General features: G+C 40.0%; 1 protein-coding gene across 1 annotated transcript in view; it reads left to right on the top strand.

The window, feature by feature from the left end:
- rusc2 (RUN and SH3 domain containing 2) overlaps positions 1–27,588 on the top strand; it is a 329,699-nt gene that overhangs the window by 172,221 nt on the left and 129,890 nt on the right. The gene's annotated exons all lie outside the window — the stretch shown is intronic.

Genomic DNA, 27,588 nt, shown 5'->3' with positions numbered 1-27,588 from the left:
CTTTCTTATTTGTTTCACGTGCATCTGGTTACTGTTATATACAGTGGAACCTCGGTTCACGACCATAATTCATTCCAAAACTCTGGTCGTAACCCGATTTGGTTGTGAACCGAAGTAATTTCCCCCATAGGATTGTATGTAAATACAATTAATCCGTTCCAGACCGTACAAACTGTATGTAAATATATTTTTTTAAAGATTTTTAAGCACAAATATAGTTAATTACACCATAGAATGTACAGCGTAATAGTAAACTAAATGTAAAAACATTGAATAACACTGAGAAAACCTTGAACAACAGAGAAAACTAACACTGCATGAGTTTGTGCTATAGCGCTACGAATCACTCGCTAAAAACAGTTTTTTTTATGAGTTTTAAGCACAGGGAAAAAAATGAACATTTGACAAATCCGTAATTTAATAAACCACCACGGAAAATAACATTGCAACAATGCACGCTACAAACCGATCGCTGTAAACAGAAGTGAAGTGGGAGGTTAAAATCCAATAGAAAAAAGTCTTCATTAAATACAACGAGGTTAAAACAATTCTGGAATCTGTCTCTTTAAAAACAAGTCCTTATGCGGCCAGCCCTCTCTGTCTCTCGCGTGTGTGTGTGTATGTCTCTCTCGTGTGCGCCTGTGTGTGTCTCTCTCTTGCGCACGTGTGTGTGTGTGTCTCTCTCTCTCTCTGTCTCTCTCTCTCTTGCTCGCTGCACAGGGAATGCACAGGGAGAGACTGAACACGTGCGGAAATCATCGGCGCGCACAAACAAAAAGGGAAACTGGCTTGTTCGTATACGGAGTGTGTGGTCGTGTACAGATGCAAAAGTTGGCGAACTTTTTGGTCATAAACCGATTTGTACATGTTTTGAGACATTCGTGAACCAAGGTTCCACTGTATTAAGCATTTCCAGTCATTAAAATAATAACTTATTAATGTCAAAATGTTTCTCTACAACTTTACCACCACTTTATCCTCCAGATATCTCCAGTAATGTTTAAAAATTTTGTCCCTCACTGACACTTTGCAACATTCATCTACTCGTGTATCCATTTTTAACCCATCTTGAGTAGTAAGGTGTTGTACTATGTTAGCTATTATGGATGCAATGAGAAATCAAGCAAAATGAACTCTTTTTTGACTAACTGAACAGATTACTATATGCAAACTTTCAACACCCTTGAAAGCTTGCATATTGTAATCTGTTCACTTATCTGTCATCTGCAGACTTTACCAGCTTGTTGTTTATATTCCTATCCAGATCATTTATATATATTAAAAATAGCAGTGGTCCCAGTACTGACCCTTGAGGAACACCACAATTAACATTTTTTAATTCTGATTAAGTCCATAACCCTTTGCCTCTGGTGTTTTAGCCAGTTCTGCACCCATCTACTGATTAGATTCTGAACTGTCACTTCTTTAATTTTGATGTCCAACTTTTCTGCTTTTTGAAAATCCAGATAAATAATAATATATATACCACTGTAATCATGTTGCTTCCTTGTAAAATTTCATCTTGTTAGTAAAACACTTCTTCCTCCGTCTGAACCCATGCTGGACTGTTCTCTAAAAATCCTGTTCTTACCATGTGCTGTTTAATGTTTTTCCTTAATAATTTCTTCCATTAATTTACCCGTGATCCAAGTTAAGCTTATTGGCCTCTAGTTGCTTGGATCTGCTTAATCACCCTTTCTACATATTGGGGACAATATTTGCCATGTCCAGTCCTTTAGAATTTTCCCAGTGCTCAGTGACTTCATAAAAATATTTGTCAATGGTTTTTTACATAATGGGATAATATTTACCATTTTTTAGTTTTTAGGAATTTCCCCAATGTACATTGACTTTCCAAAAATATGCATCAATTTCAGCCCATTTAATATAAGAAGTACTTCTCCCTCTACAATTTTCAAATCACTCAGTACCTACTTAGCAGTCTCTAAGTTTATCCACTCCCTCACATGTGAAAACTTAATAAAAAATGCAAGTTTAGAGCATTTGCTATTTCACTTGTCTGTGAATTTTATTTCCCCTTTGCAGTTCCCGATACGCTTTACCTCCACATTAATTGTTCATTTACTACTAAAATACTTAAAGAATCTCTCTTGGTCTTCTCTTGCCTTATCTGCAATATTTCTCTCTGACTGCATTTTAGCTTCACTTATTATACCCTTCTTAATTGCTCTCTTGCTCTGATGTACCCTACTGTTATCATCAGATTTGTTTGTGTTGTACACCTTATAAAGCTAAGCTATTTGTAAGGTTAATCCAGTTAATATTTGGATAGCTAAAGTCCCCCACGACTATAAGATCCCCCTCAAAATTTGTCTTTTTAATGTTATTAAAAGGATGTACATTTTAAAAGGCAAATTTTGAGGGGTATGTACATTTAGACTGTTGGTCTCGTCCGTTATGGAGATGAACGTCTGAAGTGGTGCGTCGTTAGCAGCGGCTTTATTTTTTCTATAATTTCTTATTATCCCGAGGTATCCTGTATTTACCCCAACCTGAGGAGTTTCTACTACAGTATATAAACATGAGTAACAGAAAAGGGGGGCAGAAAGAAACAGAAAAGAAACCTAAAACTACATCCAAGTCTAGACAGGCATCAAGTCCAAGTGCAAGGTATGGCCTTTCCGAAACTGACCTGGAACAGGCAGGCGAAAGCACAGACTTCCCAGGACCCAGCTTTCACTGCACCATCTCCAGTCGAGAGCGAAATGGGAGCAAAGGTGCAAGTGATACAGATCATGATAGCTCGCAGATTCTAGAAGATCACTTGAAAATGGAAATGGCCTTGCAGTCCACGCTTACATCTACTCCTCATGAGCTGGAAGCGAGTCGGAAATATTGGCTGTAACCCGCCAATAACACTTCACCTGCGGAGCACGAAAGCCGAAACGATCTATCTGAACTGAAGGTACGGATCGCAACAGTGGCCATGGCCATAAATGAGCTCAAGAAAGACATTCAGTAAAATATAAAGAAAGAAAGCGAGAAGAACAAAAGAGAAGCTGCGGCTGGAGCTGCAAGAGCTGTGGCAGGATAATAAAGACCTGGAAAAACGTATATATAATCGCTTTGGGGAAAATTGAGGAACACATTCAGGAAAATACGTCCAAACTGAGAGCACTTGCCAATCAGTTGGAAGACATTAAGCAGATATTCATGACTCAAATTGAAACATCTGAACATTTGGCATCTACCGCCGATTGAAAAGCAACAGCTGTGAATTCCGAATGCAAAAACCTCGGAGACAGACTTGCAGCTCTGGAAGATGGATGCAGAAGAAATAATATTAGAATCGAAGGTCTACCTGAGAATCGTGAAGTCCAAAACTACTGAAACTCATAGCTGAACTATTCTCAAAAATAATTGGAGAGGACTTTAAATCTGATACTGAGATAGCGGCAGCTTATTGCATACGTGGATCAAATACCTCTAAACCTAGGACTCTAATTATTCGCTTCGAGAGATTACAATTTAAGCTTAATGTAATGTCACTTCTCAGACAGAAACAAGAGATTATATTTGAAAATAACCACATTCGTATTTTCCCTGATTTCTCACCCTCACAGCTGCTAAAGTGCCGCTTTTTACAACATTAAACAGCGGTTGCGGAAAGCTGATATCAGATACAGCCTCTTGTATCATGCCAAACTGAAAGTGGATATTCATGAGAAATATTACATTCTTCTCCATCATGGAGGAAGCAGACAAGGAGTTAAGAAAGCTGGTCCCGACACTTTTTTGAAATACAATAGTGAGACGCATTCTGTCATGGCATGGCAAGAGGATGTTATACCTGCTGTCTGATCCGTTTGCATTGATACGGGTACCCATAATTATACATCTTGTTTCATCTCGGCCACTTTCTGTTTATGTTTTAATTAGAATTATATGTGTGGAAGAAATTAAAGTACTTTTTTTTTTTTTTTCTTTTTACTATTCTGAAGGAGACTGTTTAACATCATACCCTTGGTTTATTGTTATTGTTATTATTGCATTAGGGTTTACTATGCTTATTCAGGGCCACTTTTTAACACTGTTCCTTGGGTTTATTATCTTAATATTTCAAGACTGTTCAAGATTATATTTTATGCATATAGTATTTAGACTTTATCAGTAATAGATATCTCTACGTTTTTAATCCTCAAATGCTGCTGCTGGGGGGCTTGTTTTGTTTTGTACATGCTCTGTCTCTTGGTATGTCAGAGCACTGGGACTTTGTGAGGTGGGGTCCAGCCTTACATAGGAGGCAAAAACGGGGAAGTTGGGGGATAAGGTGGGAAGAGAAAGAGAGCAAGCTATATCTAATCTATCCTTTTAATCCTTATAATTATAATTACCAACATAACAATAGGCTGCATGGCAATAACTCGTGGGAAAATTGGAAATTAAGGTTAAAGCTGTGTCACTTCCGGTTAAGACTACAAAATGACATCAAAAATTCAGAATCAATGTCTCCATGATGGGGCAGTTAACTTTGTGAGCTGGAATGTTAAAGGCCTGAATCACGAATTAAAGAGAAAGAAAATATTCTTTCACCTAACAGGTCTAAACGCTAAAATAGTATTTTAACAGGAGACCCACTTACTAAGCAAGGATCAGTTCCGTCTACAAAAAGGCTGGACTGGCCAATGTTCCATTCCAGCTTTACAAAGAAAACTTGAGGTGTGGGAATTCTCATACATAGAACGGTCTCATTTGTAGCATCAGATGTAGTATCTGATCTTGAAGGGAGATATGTGATTGTCATGGGCAATTTATTTAACTGTAAAGTGATTTTGATAAATGTTTATGCACCCAATGTCGATGATAGGAAATTCATGCAAAATGTATTTACAGTAATCCCTCACTTATCGCGGGAGATAGGTTCCAAGGCCGACCGCGATAACTGAATTTCCGCGAAGTAAGGACACCATATTTATTTAATTATTTAACGTGTATTTGGACGTTTTTAAACCCTCCCTGTATTGTTTACAACCCACCCTTTACTCTATTAATAACAGGGACAACTGCTAAGCAATATGAAATCGGTAGATAAATTTACACTTACTGTATAGCGAAGTACACGTAGCAGCTTGTAGGCGGTCATGACGTTGTCGACCTTGTTGCAAAGATTCCTAAAGCAGATTCCATCCAGACTACTGCCATATCACGTCCACTTGCAACTCGTTTTGCGCCCTGGTTAAAGGACACTGCGGCCATAGATCTTACATGATTTTCCTCCTTTTTAAATAAAAAGAATCGTGGACTCATTGATGCTGTAATGGTGTCCTGCAGCGGTGTAGCTGTTCCCTTCTTTCAATATATCCAAAACTTTTACCTTTTCTGCAATCATTTGCATCTTCTGTTGGCGCTTGGACACGGCCCCTGAAGCAGTAGCACGTTAATGCTGAATGAGTGAGATGAGACTTCCTGGTTAATGCAGCGCTCCGTCGCTGAGCCAATCAGCAGCACACAGGAACTTAACTGCGTGCTCTGATTGGGTAGCTTCTCAGCCATCCGCCAATAGCATCTCTTGTGTGAAATCAACTGGGCTAACCAACTGAGGAAGCAAGTACCCAGAAGTGAAAAGACCCATTGTCCGCAGAAACCTGCGAAGCAGTGAAAAATCCACGTTATATATTTAGCTATGCTTACATATAAAATCCGCGAAGTCGTGAATCCGCGAAAAGAGAACTGCGAAGTAGCGAGGGATTACTGTACATCCTTTCCCAATGTGAACACTCATAAAATTATAATGGCTGGGGACTTTAATTGTGTTTTAAATCCACTCTTAGATAGGTCTCCTGACCACAATTATCAGACCCCTGGAGGTTTCTAAACACAAACTCAAGAACATATTCCTTCTACTCACCAGTTCATCATTGCTACTCAAGAATTGATTATTTCTTTATAGATAATAATTTCTTGCCTGCGATTAAATCTTGCAATTACGATGCTATTGTTATTTCTAACCATGCCCCTCTGATCTTGGAGCTAAAATCATTATGTCTCACATACTCATCTCGCAGATGGCATCTTAACCCACTTCTATTAGCAGACGAGAACTGTACAGAATTTATATCAAAACAAATCAGTTTCTTTCTAGAGACAAATACATCCTCAGAGATCTCTGCAGGAATACTCTAGGAAACTCTAAAGGCCTTCTTAAGAGGACAGATTATTTAATATCTTTCCCACAGAAATAAATTAGAAACCAAGAAGGCATCAGAGCTAACCGTCGAAATTACTAGAATAGATCAAGAACATACCTGGGGCCTCATGTATAAATGGTGCGTACACACAGAAATGTTGTGTACGAACGTTTCCACGCTCAAATTGCGATGTATAAAACCTAAACTTGGCGTAAAGCCATGCACATTTCCACGGTACCTCAAACTCTGGCCTACGCAATTTCTCCGCTCGATTTTGCAGACTAGCGGCACCTAGTGTCAAAGCAGTGCTACTGTTCCTGTGTGGTCACCCTTTCTTTCTTAGATCCAACATTCCTGACTCGACTTTATAAATACACTGCAACTAACGGCATATTGTTTATTAGTGTAATGCATCTGATTGTAATTAACCTGCAGCAATATAATGGTCCAGGGAATAGCCATAGTATTCCAAATACCATAACTGCTTTAGCGTTGTTACTCTCAATGCATCTTCTCCTTCTTTCAGCTGCTCCCGTTAAGGGTTGCCACAGCAGATCATCTTTTTCCATATTACTCTCACTGCACCACTCGGAGTAGTTATATCACTGTATCTGAGTGGGGAATCACAGCAGCAGCTAATTGAAAGAGAATTATCGGTATACAGCATGAAGCAGACGCTGCCCTGAGCCACGGCAAAACGTTTCAGAGACTTTCCTGTACGGACTTCGCGGTTTAGAAAAAGCTTTCATCCCAAGAACTATAAAACGCACTCAATCAGTCCATCAAGTGCTCTTTATAGAACAGTTTGTACTTACAAGTACAATTACCTCACTGTAAACTTGCACTACAGTTATAATATTGCACAACCTGCACCACTTTATAAAGCGTGTATTTTACATATGATGACGATATCATTTTTAAGATGAAATGCAGCAAAATATGTTGATTATATTTATACAGATAAAACTTTAACTTCATTTAAATAATCTGTATTGTTAATAATTAAACACTGTGAGGACACGGTGCCGCAGCGCTAGCTAGTTCAGGGATTGTTCCTGCATTGCGTTGTATTCTTTCTGGTGCTGACGCGACACTGGAAGGATAGACGGATAGATAATTAAACATGTACTACGAAGATATTTCAATGTTCCTTAAAAGTTTTGAAGAATCGGCGTTCTAAGCTTACAAATGACTTCACGTCTATTACAGAGTTGATTGTGTGGCGATTGGGTATTTGGAGAAAGAAAAGTAAGGACAGGAATTGGAGGTTAGTACGTTTGAAAGAGACAGAACTTCTATAATAAATCATTTCATCGAAGGTCGCGCATGGTGCAGCAAGCCTCTTGCATGAGACATGAACAAGCACTGCGCCACCGTGTTCCCATGCTTAATAACATGCTTTCATTCCTGTCATCATGAAAAAGATATCACGTATACATCTCAGTATTTTAATTATTCAGAGAGCTGTAATATCACGAATGTAATGGATTAAGTGTCCTGTCGGAGAAAGAGAAAGCCGTTTAAGAAGCAGGTAGTGATTCACACACAGAGCACATAGAAGATCAAATACAGAACAAAGCATTTAACGTGCTACTTTAGTTACAATGGTATTTGAGAAACTAGTAAATTAAATGATTTTAAGATGAAGTTTATGATGTTCTACTTTAATGGCAAAATAAACTACGTGATTAAAGTGGAAATTTCAAGATTAAAGTTGACATTTCGTGCTTTTTTCCCACTGTGTGCCTATTTTTTTTGTCTGTACCCTAATAAGCTTTCATATGACACTCAGACGGTGGGCTACGACTTGCCTTTTCACGGTAACTTTGATATGTGACTTCTTTTTTATTTCGGGCACTGTGCGACTTTGTGAACTTGAGCTTTCGAGTTCTTCTCCGACACTCTGTCACTCGATCAACTTCCTTTTCTTGATTATACCACTGTTTAAACCAACAAATAGTATGTTTTTCCTTTGCCTCCACTTGGTATTCGCTGAAATTCTTATATTTTCCCCTGTGCCTTTCCCATTGTCTTTTCACAGAAGGCTATTTATATTGATTTGCATATTCAAAGAGGCATAATTCTGGGAGGAGTTGGGGCGGGACAGAAGGCGCGTGCACGTGCGTTACTTTTTCACGCTGATCGGGATTTATGTAGCGGAAGAACATGGAAGTTTGCATACGTACAGATTCCTGCATCTGGATTTTTCTGTGCTTACGCACATTCCTGCTTTTGTGCTTACGCCATGTTATAGTGTGAGTTCTACGCACGGCGTTATACATGAGGCCCCAGGTGTCCAAGTGAGGCTCTTCATAGGAAAAGGCAAGCTATGCATTCAGAGCTCAACCTCTTAACAACTAAAGAAACTGAACAACTCATTTTTAAATCAGGACATCATTACTATAAATACGGAGACAAAGCTAATAAGCTCTTAGCTCAACAAATCTACAAGCAAGAAGTTCACAATGCAATCCCAGCAATCACCAACACAAACGGAGATAAAATCATTGACCATAAAAATATAATGCACACATTTAGAGACTACTATAAATCCTTATATTCCACTGAGTTTTAAAGAAGACAACACACAATCTAATGCATTTCTGGATGCATTACAGATACCCACAAATAGATTCTCTTAGTGCAGAGTAATTGGATAAACCTCTGGTGCTATCAGAATTACTAGATGCTATAAAGTCACTTAAAAGTGGGAAAGCAGCAGGCCCTGATGGGTACCATGTCGAATTTTATAAGAAATTATCCACTCAGCTAGCTCCCTTCTTATTAGCAACATTTACAGAAGCTAGAGACAATCAAATTCTACCTCAAACTTTTCGCTAGAGCATTAATCACCATCTTTCCCTAAACAAAATAAGGACTATTACAATGTGCATCATACAGACCAATTTTACTTCTGAATAATGATGTTAAGATACTCTCCAAAGTCCTAGCTAGAAGGATAGAGAAAGTGCTGCCTTCGGTAATATCACAAGATCAAACTGGCTTTATTAAAGACCGACACTTAGCTTCCAATCTTCAACACCTGTTTAATGTAAATGTATTCACCAGCAAAGTCAAACACCCCAGAGGTATTATTATCGTTGGATGCAGATAAAGCATTTGATATGATTGAATGGAACTACCTTTAAAAATATCTCTGGTCTCAGAATTAATTTGAATAAAAGTGTACTCTTTACAGTGAATTCTCAAGCACACAATATTAGATTGGACACCTTCCCTTTTATCATTGCAGATCCAGTTTAAATACATAGGGATAAATATCAGAAGTAAACATATAGCTCTTTATCAACAAAATTTCGCCGTCTGTATGGAATTAAATAAAGCAAGACTTGCATAGATGGTCAACCCTTCATCTCACTCTAGCTGGAAGAATTAACGTTGTTAAGATGAATATCCTTCCTAAGCTTCTCTTTTTTTTCAAAACATTCCAATATACATCAGTAAATCATTTTTTTAAGCAATTAGATTCAACCATAACCTAATTTATTTGGAACTTAAAACATCCACGTATTCATAGAATGACCCTACAAAGACCTAAAGCAGAAGGTGGCATGGCTCTACCCAACTTTCAGTTTTTTTTTTTTTTTTTACAAATAATAGGATTAAAAAAAAAAAAAAAAAAAGTCGACCCCCACCCCTAACAGAGAGAGCATGGCCAACAGAGTAAAACTTGAGGCTTGTAGACATACCTAATTTGATGAGTTTAATAGGCCAATAGAGATGAATGGAGAGGAAAAAGAGATGTGGAGATAATTGCTTCCTCGGTGCTTTAAGAGCTTATTCTAAAATTTTACTGATTATATCCTGCCAGGTTTTTAAAAAATTCTGTACAGAACCTGTAGCTGTATATTTGATTTTTTCCAATTTCAAATAGTATAAAACATCGGTTACCTACTGACTTAAAAGAGGAACGTTAGGATTCTTCAAGTTTAGCAAAATAAGTCTGCGTGCAAAAGTGTAGTGAAGCAATCACAGTTTGTTTGTCCTTCTCCACTTCAAACCCATCTGGAAGAACACCAAACACAGCTGTTAATGGGTTAGGAGGGATTGTGACACCAAGGCTGTCTGAAAGGCACTTAAAAATTTTGGTCCAAAATGATGTTAATTTGGTGCAGGCCCAAACCTTGTGACCCAGTGACGGCTGGGACTTGATTGCAGCGTTCGAGGTTGGATCTTGCCCTGTAATATTTTTGGACAGTTTTAGGTGAGACAGATGTGCTCGATATATAATTTGAGTTGAATAATTGTATGCTTTGCGCATATGGAGCTCAAGTGAAGTTCTGCATTGCTCTTTTCCACTCCTTTTCTGAAATATTGATTAAGAGATCTTTTTCCATTGTCCTCTTGGATCTTTGAAAGGGAGGGACTGTAAAATAATTTTATATATTGCAGAGATGGTGTCTAAGTCCTTGAAATTGAGCAATATTTTTTTCCAGCATGGACGAGGGTACAAGATGAGGAAAATCAGGCAATTCCTAATTTGAAGATAGTGAAGGAACTGTGTAACTGGAAAGTTAAATTTTGAATGCAATTGTTTGTAGAATGGAAAGATGTTTTCTATATAAAGATCTCTGAGCAATTTAATCCCAAAACTTTTCAGATATTAAAACTGCATATGTTTGCGAGGGTTGAAAGAGGTGGTTCTCTTGCAGAGGTGCCACAGATAAAAGCTTCTCCATCTTAAAATGCTTTCTACATTGGTTCCATATTCTGAGTGAGTGAAGCACAATTGGGTTATTAGTATATTGCCAATACCTTGCATTTATTGGGACACAAAGCAGGGAATACAGTGGAACCTCGGTTCACAAACGTCTCGGTACACGTATAAATCGGTTTATGACCTAAAAAGTTCGCCAAACTTTGCCTCGGCTTCTCGACCACATACTCGCTATACGAACAAGCCAGTTTCCCTTTTGGGTTTGTACATGCTCAGTCTCTCCCTGTGCATTTCCTGAGCAGGAGCAAGAGCGAGGAGAGCACAACACACACACACACACACAGGCAGCGCGAGAGAGAGAGACAGATGCACACACACAGGCAGAGCGAGAGAGAGAGCCGCGCACACACACACGGCAGCGCGAGAGACAGACTCGTACACACGCAGGCAGCGCGATAGAAAGAGCCGCGCACACACACAGGCAGCGTGAGAGAGAGACAGAGCACCACACAGGCAGCAGCGCGAGAGAGAGAGAGATCTGGACGTATAAGGTAGGAAGGCAGCTAAAGAATGCACTGGGCTTGATTTTGTTTTCACTTCTGTTTACAGTGATCAGTTCGTAGCGTGCATTATTGCAATGTTACTTTTCTTGGTGGTTTATTAAATTTCAAATGTTCATTTTTTTCCCCTGTGCTTAAAACTCATTAAAAAAAAAAAAGTGTTTTTAGCCAGCGGTGGTAACGCAATAGTGCGAACTATTTGCAGTGTTAGTTTCTCTGTTGTTAAAGGTTTTCTCAGTGTTATTCAATGTTTTTACATTTAGTTTACTATTACGCTGTGCATTCTATGGTTTAATTCACTATATTTCTGCTTAAAAACTTTAAAAAAATATATATTTACATACAGTTTGTATGGTCTGGAACGGATTAATTGCATTTACATACAATCCTATGGGGGAAATTGCTTTCAGTTCACGACCAAATCAGTTTACGACCAGAGTTTTGGAACGAATTATGGTCGTGAACCGGGGTTCCACTGTATAAAGAAGTACTGCAGGATTTTACTTCTATTGCGGACCAGGCCTATGTATGTTCATCTATTTGTGTCCAGGATTTTATATCTTGTATGTTTGCTGCCCAGTAATAAAACTGAAAGTTAGGTAGAACCCCTGCCACCTTCAGCCTTAGGTCTTTGTAGGGTTGCTCTTTTGATACGTGGATGTTTTGAGTTCCAAATAAATGAGGTTATTGTTGAATCTAATTGCTTAAAAAATGATTTATTTATGTATATTGGAATGTTTTGAAATAAAAAAAGAAGCTTAGGGAGAATATTCATCTTAACAATGTTAATTCTCCAGCTAGAGTGAGATGAAGGGTTGACCATCTATGCAAGTCTATCTTAGTTTTTTCCATACAGACCGGCAAAATTTTGTTGATAACGAGCTTTGTGTTTACTTGTGATGTTTACCCCTAGGTATTTAAACTGATCTGCAATGATAAAAGGGAAGTTGTCCCAATCTAATATCGTGTGCTTGAGAATTCACTGGAAAGAGATACACTTTTATTCAAATTAATTCTGAGATCAGAGATCTTTTGAAATTCTGTAAGTACTGTTAAGACTGCAGGCACAGAATTTTGTGGGTTCTGATATATACAGTAACATATCATCTGCATGTAGAGAATTTGTCTGTTCCAGTCCTTCTCTGATAACCCTATTTATCTGATCAGCATTTCAACAGTGAACTGCAGTGGTTCAATGGCGATTGCAAATAGCAGTGGTGACAAGGGGCATCCTGTCTGGTACCACGTTCTAATTTAAAGTAGTCTAAGCAAATGCTTGTTAATACAAACTGAACGCTTTGGATTGGTATACAGTAGTTTGATCCATGCACAAATGTTCGTCGCCAACCCGAAATTTCTCTAAGCTGGACTACTGCAACTCTCTGATGTCTGGACTTTCACTAAAGGCAACACGACCACATCACTTGATCCAGAATGCAGCTGCAAGACTCATTTTTAATATTCCAAATTCTCACACACTACACCTCTTCTGCGGAACCCTGCACTGGCTCCCTGTGGCTGCCCGCATCAGGTTCAAAACCCTAACACTTGCCTTTAAGGCCAAAAATGGAACTGCACCACCTTACATATCAGCACCTGGTTAAGCAGCGTGTCACTTCTCGCTCTCTCAGAACATCAAGCATCTGCTCGTCTCGAAACCACCCTTACTTAAAAGAAGAGGACCGACATTCTATCAAGACTCTTTGCAGTGTTGGCTCCTCAGTGGTGGAACGAACTTCCTCTTATTGTACGAACAGCGGAGACCCACACTGTCTTCAAACGTCGTCTGGAAGACACACTTCTTTAAAACAGCACTTGGGGGACTAAAGTCCCATACTTTTTTCTACCCTTTTCTCAAAAAAAAAAAAAAAAAAAATTGTACTAACAACTTATTTTCTTCTAGCATGTTTTTGTGTACAACTTGGTCAGCGGTAACTTGTTTAATGACAGTAGATTTAAATCCTAGCCTTAAAGACTGAAAACAGTCGTAGACTACTAAGCCCTGTTGTAAGTCGCTCTGGATAAGAGCGTCTGCTAAATGTTGTAAATGTAAATGTAAAAAAGGATCTTTCCATTCATTCATATCAAATGTTTTTCCTGCATCCAATGATATAGTTATTTCTGGGGTGTTTGACTTTTGTTGTGAGTATATTACATTAAACAGGTGTCGAAGATTGGAGGATAAGTGTCGACCTTGATAAATCCAGTTTGATCTTGTGATATTACCGAAGGCAGCACTTTTATGGGTTTTGAGAGTATCTGTAACATCATTATCAGAAGTGAAATTGGTCTGTATGATGCACATTGTAATATTCACACTCACATCTAGCTTACATATTAATGCTGGCGGAAAAGTTTGAGGTAGACTTTGATTGTCTCTAGCTTCTGTAAATGTTGCTAATAAGAAGGGGAACTAGCTGAGTGGAGAATTTCTTATAAAATTCGACATGGTAACCATCAGGGCCTCGCTGGTTTCCCACTTTTAAGTGACCTTTATAGCATCTAGTAATTCTGATAGGCACCAGAGGTTTATCCAGTTACTCTGCACTAAGAGAATCTATTTGTGGTATCTGTAAATGCTTCCAGAATATGCATTAGATTGTGTGTTGTCTTCTTTAAACTCAGTGAATATAAGGATTTATAGTAGTCTCTAAATGTGTGCATTATATTTTTATGGTCAATGATTTTGTCTCCGTTCATGTTGGTGATTACTGGGATTGAAATGCGAACTTCTTGCTTGTGGATTTTTTGAACTAAAAGCTTATTAGCTTTATCTCCATTATCATAGTAATGATGTCTTGATTTATAAATTGAGTTGTTTCAGTTTCTTTAGTTATCAAGAGGTTGAGTTCTGAATGCAGAGTCTGCCTTTTCCTATGTAGAGCCTCACTTGTGAAGCCTGGCATGTTCTTTATCTATTCTAGTAATTTCGCTTTTTAGTTCTGATACTTTCTTGGTTTCTAATGTATTACTGTGGGAAAGATATGAAATAATCTGGAAGGCCTTTAGAGTTTCCCAGAGTATTCCTGCAGAGACCTCTGAGGATGTGTTTGTCCATCCATCCATCCATTGTCTCCCGCTTATCCGAGGTCGGGTCCGTGGGGGCAGCAGCTTGAGCAGAGATGCCCAGACTTCCCTCTCCCCGGCCACTTCTTCTAGCTCTTCCGGGAGAATCCCAAGGCGTTCCCAGGCCAGTCGAGAGACATAGTCCCTCCAGCGTGTCCTGGGTCTTCCCCGGGGCCTCCTCCCGGTTGGACGTGCCCGGAACACCTCACCAGGGAGGCGTCCAGGAGGCATCCTGATCAGATGCCCGAGCCACCTCATCTGACTCCTCTCGATGCGCGAGGAGCAGCGGCTCTACTCTGAGCCCCTCCCGGATGACTGAGCTTCTCACCCTATCTTTAAGGGAAAGCCCAGACACCCTGCGGAGGAAACTCATTTCAGCCGCTTGTATTCGCGATCTCGTTCTTTCGGTCACTACCCATAGTTCATGACCATAGGTGAGGGTAGGAACATAGATTGACTGGTAAATTGAGAGCTGAGCCTTGCGGCTCAGCTCCTTTTTCACCACGACAAACCCGATGCAGCGCCCCGCATTACTGCGGATGCCGCACCGATCCGCCTGTCGATCTCACGCTCCATTCTTCCCTCACTCGTGAACAAGATCCCGAGATACTTGAACTCCTCCACTTGAAGCAGGATCTCGCTACCAACCCTGAGAGGGCACTCCACCCTTTCTCCGGCTCGAGGACCATGGTCTCGGATTTGGAGGTGCTGATTCTCATTCCAGCCGCTTCACACTCGGCTGCGAACCTGATCCAGAGAGAGCTGAAGATCACGGCCTGATGAAGCAAACAGGACAACATCATCTGCAAAAAGCAGTGACCCAATCCTGAGCCCACCAAACCGGACCCCCTCAAACGCCCTGGCTGCGCCTAGAAATTCTGTCCATAAAAGTTATGAACAGAATCGGTGACAAAGGGCAGCCCTGGCGGAGTCCAACTCTCACTGGAAACGGGTTCGACTTACTGCCGGCAATGCGGACCAAGCTCTGGCACCGATCGTACAGGGGACCGAACAGCCCTTATCAGGGGGGCCGGTACCCCATACTCTCGGAGTACCCCCCACAGGATTCCCCCGAGGGACACGGTCCGAATGCCCTTTTCCAATCCACAAAACACATGTAGACTGGTTGGGCAAACTCCCATGCACCCTCCAGGACCCTGCTAAGGGTATAGAGCTGGTCCACTTTTCCGCGACCAGGACGAAAACAACACTGTTCCTCCTGAATCCGAGGCTCGACTATCCGACGGACCCTCCTCTCCAGGACCCCTGATAAACTTTTTCCAGGAGGCTGAGGAGTGTGATCCCTCTGTAGTTGGAACACACCCTCCGGTCCCCCTTCTTAAAGAGGGGGATCACCACCCCAGTCTGCCAATCCAGAGGCACTGTCCCTGATGTCCATGCGATGTTGCAGAGGCGTGTCAACCAAGACAGTCCTACAACATCCAGAGCCTTGAGGAACTCCTAGAGACAAAACACATCCTCAAGTTCCTCAAGGATGTGTTTGTCTCTAGGAAAAAACTGATTTGTTTGGATATAAATTCTATACAGTTCTCGTCTGCTAACAGAAGCGGGTTAAGACACCATCTATGAGGTGAGAGTGTGGGGCATAGTGATTTTAGCTCCAAGATCAGAGGTGCATGTTCGGAAATAACCAATAGCATTGTATTTGCAAGATTAATCGTAGGCAAGAAATTATTATCTATAAAGAAATAATCTATTCTTGAGTAGCAATGATGTACAGTGCATCCAGAAAGTATTCACAGCGCATCACTTTTTTCCACCTTTTGTTATGTTACAGCCTTATTCCAAAATGGATTAAATTCATTTTTTTCCTCAGAATTCTGCACACAACACCCCATAATGACAACGTGAAAAAAGTTTACTTGAGGTTTTTGCAAATTTATTAAAATAAAAAAACTGAGAAATCACATGTACATAAGTATTCACAGCCTGTTGCTCATACTTTGTCGATGCACCTTTGGCAGCAATTACAGCCTCAAGTCTTGTTGAATATGATGCCACAAGCTTGGCACACCTATCCTTGGCCAGTTTCGCCCATTCCTCATTGCAGCACCTCTCAAGCTCCATCAGGTTGGATGAGAAGCATCCGTGCACAGCCATTTTAAGATCTCTCCAGAGATGTTCAATCAGATTCAAGTCTGGGCTCTGGCTGGGCCACTCAAGGACATTCACAGATTTGTCCTGAAGCCTCTCCTTTGATATCTTGGCTGTGAGCTTAGGGTCGTTGTCCTGCTGAAAGATGAACCATCGCCCCAGTCTGAGGTCAAGAGTGCTCTGGAGCAGGTTTTCATCCAGGATGTTTCTGTGCATTGCTGCAGTCGTCTTTCCCTTTATCCTGACTAGTCTCCCCCAGTTCCTGCCGCTGAAAAACATCCCCACAGGATAATGCTGCCACCACCATGCTTCACTGTAGGGATGGTGCCAGGTTTCCTCCAAACGTGACGCCTGGCATTCACACCAGAGAGTTCAATCTTTGTCTCATCAGACCAGAGAATTTTCTTTCTCATGGTCTGAGAGTCCTTCAGGTGCCTTTTGGCAAACTCCAGGCGGGCTGCCATGTGCCTTTTACTAAGGAGTGGCTTCCGTCTGGCCACTCTATCATACAGACCTGATTGGTGGATTGCTGCAGAGATGGTTGTCCTTCTGGAAGGTTCTCCTCTCTCCACAGAGGACCTCTGGAGCTCTGACAGAGTGACAATCAGGTTCTTGGTCACCTCCCTGACTAAGGCCTTTCTCCCCCGATCGCTCAGTTTAGATGGCTGGCCAGCTCTAGGATGAGTCCTGGTGGTTTCGAACTTCTTCCACTTACGGATGATGGAGGCCACTGTGCTCATTGGGACCTTCAAAGCAGCAGAAATTTTTCTGTATCCTTCCCCAGTATGTACCTCGAGACAATCCTGTCCCAGAGGTCTACAGACAATTCCTTTGACTTCATGCTTGGTTTGTGCTCTGACATGAACTGTCAACTGTGGGACCTTATATAGATAGGTCTGTGCCTTTCCAAATCATGTCCAGTCGACTGAATTTACCACAGGTGGACTCCAATTAAGCTGCAGAAACATCTCAAGGATGATCAGGGGAAACAGGATGCACCGGAGCTCAATTTCGAGCTTCACGGCAAAGGCTGTGAATACTTATGTACATGTGCTTTCTCAATTTTTTTATTTTTAATGAATTTGCAAAAACCTCAAGTAAACTTTTTTCACGTTGTCATTATGGGGTGTTGTGTGTAGAATTCTGAGGAAAAAAATGAATTTAATCCATTTTGGAATAAGGCTGTAACATAACAAAATGTGGAAAAAGTAATGCGCTGTGAATACTTCTGGGATGCACTGTACTAGTGAGTAGAAAGAATATGTTCTTGAGTTTTGGTTTAGAAACCTCCAGGGGTCTGATAAGTTGTGGTCAGTTACAAACTGTGTAATTATCTTTGCACTGTTAGAAGTCATCCCCCCTGTGACAGGAGTCCTATCTAAGAGTGGATTTAAAACACAATTAAAGTCCCAGGCCCATTATAATTTTATGAGTGTTCACATTGGGGATGGATGCAAATACGTTTTGTATGAATTCCTTATCATCGACATTAGGTGCATAAACATTTATCAAAATCATTTTACAGTTAAATAAGTTGCCCATGCCCATCACATATCTCCCTTCCAGATCAGATACTACATCTGATGCTACAAACGGGGCTGTTCTATGTATGAGAATTCCCACCCCTCTAGTTTTCTTTGTAAAGCTAGAATGGAACATTTGACCTGTCCAGTACTTTTGCAGATGGAACTGATCCTTTCTTAATAAATGGGTCCCCTGTAAAAATACTATTTTAGCTTTTAAACCTGTTAGGTGAGAGAGTACTTTCTTTCTCTTTAATTCGTGATTCAGGCCTTTAACATTCCAGCTCACAAAGTTGACTGTCCCATCATGGAGATATTGGTTCTGAGTTTTTGATGTCATTTTATAGTCTTAACTAGAAGTGAGACAGCTTTAACCTTAATTTCCTATATCCCCAAGAGTTATTGCCATGCAGCCTGTTGTTACATTGGTAGTTATAATTATAAGGATTAAAAGGATAGATTAGATATAGCCTGCTCTCTTTCTCTCCCCCCCTTATCCCCCCCCCCCCCCACTTTTGCCTCCCCACGTCAGGCTGGACCCCACTTCACAAAGTCTCGGTCCTCTGACATACCTAGAGATAGAACACGTCCCAAAGCAAAACAAGCCCCCATGCAGCGGTGTTTTAAGATTAAAAAGTAGAGATATCTATTGCCAATCTATATTACTAAACGACAGTTGTATATATGCATGGACGCAGGATGACGGATGCATCGAAGCGCGCGAGCACTGCGACTCAGCGCCCCAGAGTCAAACCCAGCGGCTTCCCAGCCTCAGTAGGTAGCGCCCAAACAACACAACACAACCTGTAAACTAAACTTCAGGTCACAATACAACCGCCGCCCGAACGCACACACCACCGCATATAAAACCTTCGTTTAGTAATGTTTACGAAGGTTGTATATATACACGGACGCCAGATGCAACCCATGCCAAAAGCGCACGCGCTCTCGCACAGCACCCAACAGTCAAACCCAGCAGCTTCCCAAAGTCATTAAGTGGCACCCAAACAACACAACACAACCTGTAAAACTAAACTTGACATAAAGCGTGTACGCCAACAAGTTGCCATGGTGACATATTTAAACATTGACATAGAATAACTAGACAACCTCATGACTAGCAGAATTGTACGTCAACGTCGCTGCCATATTGTGAGTGGCACTGCTGTGGAGTGAATTAATGAATAATGTGCTGCTTGGGATTGTACAAACCGCTGTACGCTCCAAACCAGATCCCGGGGGATTACATTTCATAGGTAAGGCTGAACAATTGTTTTGGTTATATTTGGCCGTTAGAAAATCCCGTTTTATAATCTTTACTTTAGCTAAGCCAGGCTAAGCTAGCAAATCTATGCATTTATGTGCTCAAGTGAGCCTCCAAACAACGTTTTGGCTAAACGTATTTAGTCACTATGTAGATTGTTGTTAGCTGTTAACATGTGTCAAACTTGCTGATGTTTTTCCTCTAGGAGCACATTGAGGAAACACAGTTTGAAATTGACAACCATCATTTTATGCTCATGTCTTTAGTTGTGTCTGTCTTCCACAAACTAAGGCTGCACCATATTGTCAGACTGAATACTCTCACATTACAAGATCTGAGTGAGCGAGAGGAGTGTGAAGGCAGTCTCCGAAATGTTACTTATATGGGAGGAATGGTTAATAATAATTACAATTATTATTATTTAATAATTGCCATTATTAGTGTATAAATGGATATTAATAATTGCATTTAAACGATTCGCCAAAATCTGTTGTATGTAAACGATACTGTTTTAAACGTTATTGTTTTTTCATCAGAAAACCCGGTTTCCACGTCTAACTGTATTAGTTTAAATGGCACTTTTGCCACTCGCAATAAGGTTCACGTATCGTGTCTACTGGGAAACACAGTGAATGCGGCGTCTATCTATATATGTGTATGTATTTAAACTTGAGGTAGTGGTGACTACTGACAGTGTCAGCAGTCAGCTACTCCACAGTGCCTGCGGTCAGGGGTTCAATTATGATTCCTAACAGCAAACGACGTCTAGCTAACAACACACCCATAGAAAAACAAAAACGAGACTGCATGAATAAAAACAATGAACAAAGGCGCCTACAACGTGCTTCTGAAACACCAGAACCAAACGAGTCATGGCTCCAAAAAGAAACAGCTTTACTACAAATATATTTCTTTCATTAAATGAAAACTTTCCCAGGACGCTCCCACCCTCCATGATCTTACATCCCTACAAAGATTAGAGGGAACAGAAAGTAATTGCCATTCTTGGATTTGCGATTCTTTAGAGAATCGGGGGTTTACTGCTATAGTCTAAATACTATATGCCTAAAATATAATCATTAACAAACTATGATTAATCATTAACAAACTATAAGCATAAAATATATAAAATTCAGCAATCTTAAAGTGATTAGATAATAAACCCTGGGGATGGTGTTAGAAAGTGGTCCAGGATAAGCATAGTAAGTTTTAATGCAATAATAACAATAAACCAAGGGTATGATGTTATACAGTCTCCTCTAGGATAGTAAGAAAAAAAAAGGGTTAATTTCTTCCACACACACGTCTATAACTGTAATTAAAACATAAACAGGAAGCGTCCGAGTAATGAAAAGGATGTATAATTATAATACCTGTATCATTACAAGTGGATCAGATAGCAGGTGATATCTCCTTGCCATGCCATGACAGGATGCGACTCACTATTGTGTTTCAGAATAGTGTCGGGATCAGCTTTCTTAATTCCTTTTCTGCTTCCTCCTTGCTTGAAAAGATGTGGTATTGACCTAAAACATCCACTTTCAGTTTGGCAGGGTACAAGAGGCTGTATTTGATATCGGCTTGCCGTAACCACTGTTTAATGTTGTAGAAGGCTGCACGTTTAGCAGCTGTTGTGGGAGAGAAATCAGGGAAAATACGAATGTGGTTATTTTCAAATATAATCTCTTGCTTGCGTCTGAGGAGTGCCATCACATCTAGCTTACATAATAATCTCTCGAAGCGGATAATAAAAGACCTAGGTCTAAAGGTATTTGATCCGCGTATGCGATAAGCTGCTGCTATCTTGGTATCTGATTTAAAGTCCTCTCCCAATTATTTTAGAAAATAGTTCAGCTGCGAATTTCACTGGGTTTGGACTTTCACGAATCTCAGGCAGACCTTCGATTCTAATATTATTCCTTCTGTTTCCATCTTCCAGCACAGCAAGTCTGTCTCAGAGTTTTTTGCATTCGGAACTGGCAGCTGTAGCTTTTCCATCAGTGGTGGATGCTAGATTTTCGGCTATTTCAATTTGAGTCGTATAATGCCTGCTTAACATCCTCCAGCTGATTGGCAAGTGTGCTCAGTGCTTTCCTGAATGGGCTCCTCAATTTTATCCAGCATAGCATTAAAGGCCACCTCAAAGCGGATAAATACGCGTTTCTCCGAGTGTTTGTTGTCCTGCCGCAGCTCTTGCAGCTCCTGCTGTAGCAGCTTCTCACTTGCCTTCTCGCTTTTCTTTATATCATTCTTTATCTCTTGCTTTAGTGCAGCAATCATCACCTTCAGTTCTGACAGGTCATTTCTGCTTTCGAACACCGTAGGTGAAGCGGCGTGCTCTATTACAGCCGATGTTTCCGGCTCGCGTGGAGTAGGTGAGAGCGCAGACTGCAAGGCCTTTTCCAGTTTCAAATGATCTTCTGCAATCGGCAAGCTATTGTGACCTGTGTCACTCGCACATTCGCTCCCCATTTCGCTATCAACTGGAGATGATGCAGCGGACCGTGGTCCTGAGGAGTCAGGGCTTTCGCCCTTCTGTTCCAGGTCAGTCTTTGAAAGCCCGTACCTTGAGTTTGAACTTGGACTTGCTGCTCTGGGTTTGGATGTAGCTTTAGTTTTCTTTTCCATTTCTTTCTGAACCCCTTTTTTTACTATGTTTGTATATGCTTGCATATACTGCAGTAGAACCCTCAGTGTTGGATAAATACAGGATATCTCAGGATAATAAAGAAATGATGTTAAAAAATAACATCGCTGCTAACGGAGCTCCGCTTCAGATGTCTATCTCTCGCAACGGACGAGACCAAAAAAAACCCCAACTTTCAGTTTTATTAATGGGCAGCAAACATACAAGCTATAAAAACCTGGACACAAATAGATGAACATACACAGGCTCGGTGCACAATAGAAATAAAATCCTGCAGTACTTCTTTATATTCCCTGCTTTATGCCCCTATTAATGCAAGTTATCGTTGATATACTAATAACCCAATTGTGCTTCACTTACTCAGAATATGGAACCAATGTAGAAAGCATTTTAAGATGGAGAATCTTTTATCTGTGGCACCTCTGCATGAGAACCACCTTTTTAAACCTTCGCAAACATGCAGGTTTTAATATCTGGAAAACATTTGGGATTAAATTACTTAAAGATATTTTATATAGACAACATTTTGCATCCTATGAACAATTACATTCCAAATTTAACTTTCCAGCAACACATTTCTTTCACTATCTTCAAATTAGAAACTTTAAACAGAAACAGAACCTGTCCGATTTTCCTCATCTCCCACCTTCCTCTATGCTGGAAAAAATGTCGAGGACTCAGACAGCATTTCTGTAATATATAAAATTATTTTACAGTCCCTCCCTTTCAAAGATCCAAGAGGACAATAGGAAAAGGATCTTTCACTCAACATATCAGAAAAGGAGGGAAGGTAGCAATACAGAGAATTCACTTGAGCTCCATATGCGCAAAGCATACAATTATTCAACTCAAAATTTTATATTGAGCACACTTGTCTTGCTTAAAACTGTCCAAAATATTTGCAGGGCAAGATCCAACCTGTGAACGCTGCAATCAAGTTCCAGCCTCACTGGGTCACATGTTTTGGTCCTGCACCAAATTAACATCATTCTGGACAAAAATTTTAAAGTGCCTTTCAGACAGCCTTGGTGTCACAATCCTACTAATCCATTAACAGCTGTGTTTGGTGTTCTTCCAGATGAGCTTAAAGTGGAGAAGGACAAACAAACTGTGATTGCCTTTACTACATTATTGGCACGTAGGCTTATTTTGATAAACTGGAAGAATCCTAACTCTCCTGTTTTAAGTCAGTGGGTAACTGATGTTTTATATTATTTGAAATTGGAAAAAATCAAATTCTCACTTAGAGGATCTGTGCAGAACTTTTTCAAAACCTGGCAGGATCTAATCAGTATTATTTTAGAATAAGCTCTTAAAGCAGATTCTCTTCCCATTTCTTTTTCTTCTCCATTTATCTTTATCTGCCTATTAAACTCAGCAATTTATTTATTTTTACTAGCTTTAAGTTTTACTCCGTTGGCCATGCTCTCTTTCTTAGGGTTGGGGGTTGATTTGTTTTCAATGCTATTTTTTGTAAAAATTGATCTATTTGTATGGAATGATTACAATAAAATCAATATAATTTAAAAAAAGGATGTACATTTAAAATTCTTTGTGCATTAGGTGTCTATAACACACTGCGAAGGTAAGGCCTCTATCCCTAATATTTTCTAGTTGAATGCAACATCCTCACTATGATGTGGCTCATTGCCAAATGAAGAAGACATAAATTTAAATTAAATTTTAAGTTAATGGCAACTCCCTTTTTATCTTTTCCCTTCATCCTTCCTAAACAAATGTGTATCCATCTATGACCATCTATGATATACTTATCCCCATCTTTATTACTTACCCATGTTTCTGTTATTGTCATAATATCATTAACACTAGAATTACCAGAGCCTACGAAAAAACTCGTAGATCCGGCCCACCTTAAATCGCTTCTTAAAACCGTTCTCACCTCTCCGCCAGCGTCTTTTGTCATCTAAATGTACTGATAAAGACAAGCTGCCAGCAGCCGGCTATTCCATCCCCCCACCGACTTAGAACGTAAACGAGCTTTTCCCAGCTCATGCCTTGATTGATTATCTGGGAGTGAGTGGAGTTTTAGAATGGAAATAATAAATCGCTATTTGGAACACACGCATTTCATGTGTGTTGCGTTTCTGCAGTAATCTGTGTAAACACATTGTTAAAACAGAAACGTTTTTTATATTCTAGTAACAAATGACAAAATGTAGGCATAAACTATATAATGTGTGAAGCCTGAAGTCCAAATATCAAAGAAACACTTTCACAAAAGGTACAAAAAAAAAGCCACCGCCAAAAAAAGCCGCCTTAGTGTGTGACATTGAGACGCATTAGCTATCTCTGCTTCCGTGGCGCAACAGAATCAGTCGCTGACTGGGAATCAGAAGGTCATGAGTTCGATCCTGCACAACTCCCTTTTGGAAAATGTTCTTATTTTCACTATTTTAGAATAAAAAGATACATTTGATTTCAGTCTGTAACAGCCGGTGTAATTTATATTTGTAAAGGTTAGCTTTATTTTTTTTTTAAATTCACTTTTCATTGTCTCAGTCGCGTTCAGGATCTTTTCCTACCCCATCTGACACTGCTGTTTTCACATAAAGACTCGCTATAGTTCTGCAGTGTATCACAATACATACGACCGCATGTTTTTTCCCCCAATATTGCCAGTCCCCACGTGTTGCTGTATGCTGTTTCTTTTGTACTCCAGGACATGCAGAGGAAAGCATAGTAAAGAGCAGTAACTTCAGCGCTATATGCAATCATCAGACACTCCCCATCTGATACTGCTGTTTTCACATACTTTTGTTTTTTTTTTTTTTTTTTTTTTTTTTTCACATACTGCAGTGTACTTGTGGCTGCATTGTCGTACCAATGCTTGCAAACTGAAGTGTCTGCATGCACTTTTCGTGGCATTACACGTGTATTTTTTGAGTATGCCCATGTAGCTCAAACACAGGAACATATGTTGATGTAAAAGTATAACAAAACAAGTGCACATTTATTCAAGACTATAACCGAAGAAAACAGAAAGCAAGTTACAGTAGGCGGTTGACAGCTTGCGTGGTGGAATGCTAAGAACTGCTGATTTCCATTCCGTTTAACATTTGAATCTGATTGCATATAGCGCTGTCTTATTCAGTGTGCGCAAGAACATGCAGGTGGCCAGTTGCTGAGTGCTACAACGCACATTTTAAAAAAAGAAAGAGACAAATATATGTGACGTTTTGAAGAAATCATTTTATGACGCAAATAGTACCAATCCTGTGGTGGGTTGGCACCCTGCCCGGGATTGGTTCCTGCCTTGTGTTGGCTGGGATTGGCTCCAGCAGACCCCCGTGACCCTGTAGTTAGGAATATAGCGGGTTGGAAAATGGATGGATGGAAATAGTACCAATCAGAAAACATCGTCGAAGTAATGCAATATTATTTGAAAACAAACAGCGTCAGATCGGATGTGAAGTTATACTGGCGCTGTTTGAGTCAGATCAGAAGATGAATAAGCTGAAAAAGCTCCTGTTCTGACTCTAAGTAAAAAAGCATGAATTAATCAACAGAAATAACCGCAACTGACATTTTAAAGTTAACGAGCGCGTGAGCTTATTCAGTTCTTCTGGATCAACGCATATGTTGATCTTTTTTTCTTTCAGTAATAGCGCCAACATAAATCCACACCCGATCTGACGCTGTTCGTTTTCAAATAATATTGCATTAGTGCGATGATGTTTTCACATAAATTGTCTGTTTCTTTCAGGTGTGTAATAGGAACCACAGCATAGAGAGAAGCGTGTACATTGTAACAGGTACACACGTTGTAAATGTAGGAAAGACTATCCTTGCGTGTGTGTGAACAGTTAACATTTGAATCTGATTATTGCATATAACGCTGAACTTACTGCTCTGTACTATTCTATCCTCTGCATGTCCTGGAGTATACAAAAGAAACAGCATACAGCAACATGTGGGGACTGGCAAGATCGGGAAAAAAAAATACGCATTCACTGATTACAAAACACAAGATGTTATGCGAATGAATATGAATAATATGAATAATGTTGCATCCGTGCCACAAAGTTTTCCGAAATATACTATACAGGTCATAAAACGAATAATTCCAAATATCATATATACCTACGTCTGTGTTTTTTTGTTGTTTTGACATCATTCACCATAAGGTGCACTCTAATTCAGCATGAGCAGGAACACTCAATAAAACCGAATTAAAAAATCAAGTGACGGTGAGATATGAAGAAGGCAGATTCGCCAGCGTTTGTGTGTCAGCTTTTATCCCTCCAGATGAGAGAATGTCCAGTTCCATTGTCTCAAAACACCACTCACATCTCCAGTTATTCCGTTTCAAATAAAAAATAACAACGTCAGATCCCTGGTTGGGGGGGGGGGGTAGTATGTATCGTGATCGTGATTTAGAGAGAATAAAAGTAAAAAAAAAACGGTAACTTTTACAAGTCCTATAAATGCACACCGTGTGTTACAGACGCAAACCAAATGTATGTGTGTACTGTATAATATTAACAAAAAGAGGAGCTCACTACTGAAAACGGCAAATATAGGAGTGAGTGGGGATCGAACCGGAGGCTCTTGATTACAAGTCAGCAAATCTTACCGCTACGCCACGGAAGCTATTGTATCAGTCTTGAACCTTTTGTGGAAGTGTTTTTACTTGATCTTTGGACTTCAGGCTTCATACATTATATAGTTTATGCCTACATTTTGTCATTTACTACTAAAATATGAAAAACGTTTCTGTTTTAAAAATGTGTTTACACAGATTGCTGTAGAAATGGAACACACATGAACTGTGTGTGTTTCAAATAGCGATCTATTATTTCCACACTAAAACTCTAGCAGTTCAGTCACTCCCAGATAATCAAACAAGGCAAGAGCTGGGAAAACTTAGTGAAAGCTCTGCGACGGAAGGGATGGAATAGCCGGCTGCTTGCTGGCTCGTCTTAATCGGCACATTTAGAAGACAAAAGAGAGCTGCGAATGGTTTTAAGGTGGGCCGGATCTACGAGTTTTTTTCGTAGACTCTGGTAATTCTAGTGTTAATTATATTCTGCTACATACAACTCTTATTCTCTTATCTTTAACTTTTAATGACAACAGTTTTATTATTTCTTGTATAGCTCAAAATCACACAAGGTATGCTGCAATTTGCTTTAACAGGCCCAGTTTTTTGACACCCCCCCCTCGTCTTAAATCCCTGTGAAGACAAGAAAAACTACCCCCACCCCCTCAAATACATAAAAAGGGAGACCCTTGTTGGGAAAAAATGTAAGAAATCTTTGGAAAGGCAATTCATTGAGAGTCCCCCTTCTAGGTAGGTTGGGCGTGCATTGGGTGTCAAAAATAGGGTAAATACAATGCACAGAACAGAACACAAGTAATTATCTTCAAAGAGCTAGATAGCCAATTTAACATTTCCATCTCAGGAATACAATACAACAGGAGAAACTACAAGCCAAAATGCGATAAAAGATTATACCACTCAGTAAATACAGAACAATCACATATGTGTATACAGATTTGTTCAGAGTCCTTGAGACCTTGGCTAACAATTTTAATGTATTACTTATTTTACTTTTGCACCTTAAC

The sequence above is a fragment of the Erpetoichthys calabaricus genome, chromosome 7 (assembly GCF_900747795.2).
Source record: "Erpetoichthys calabaricus chromosome 7, fErpCal1.3, whole genome shotgun sequence".
NCBI classification, from domain to species: Eukaryota; Metazoa; Chordata; class Cladistia; order Polypteriformes; family Polypteridae; genus Erpetoichthys; species Erpetoichthys calabaricus.
The sequence above is the reverse complement of the archived record's forward strand: the minus strand, read 5'-3'. Positions and strand labels throughout refer to the sequence as shown.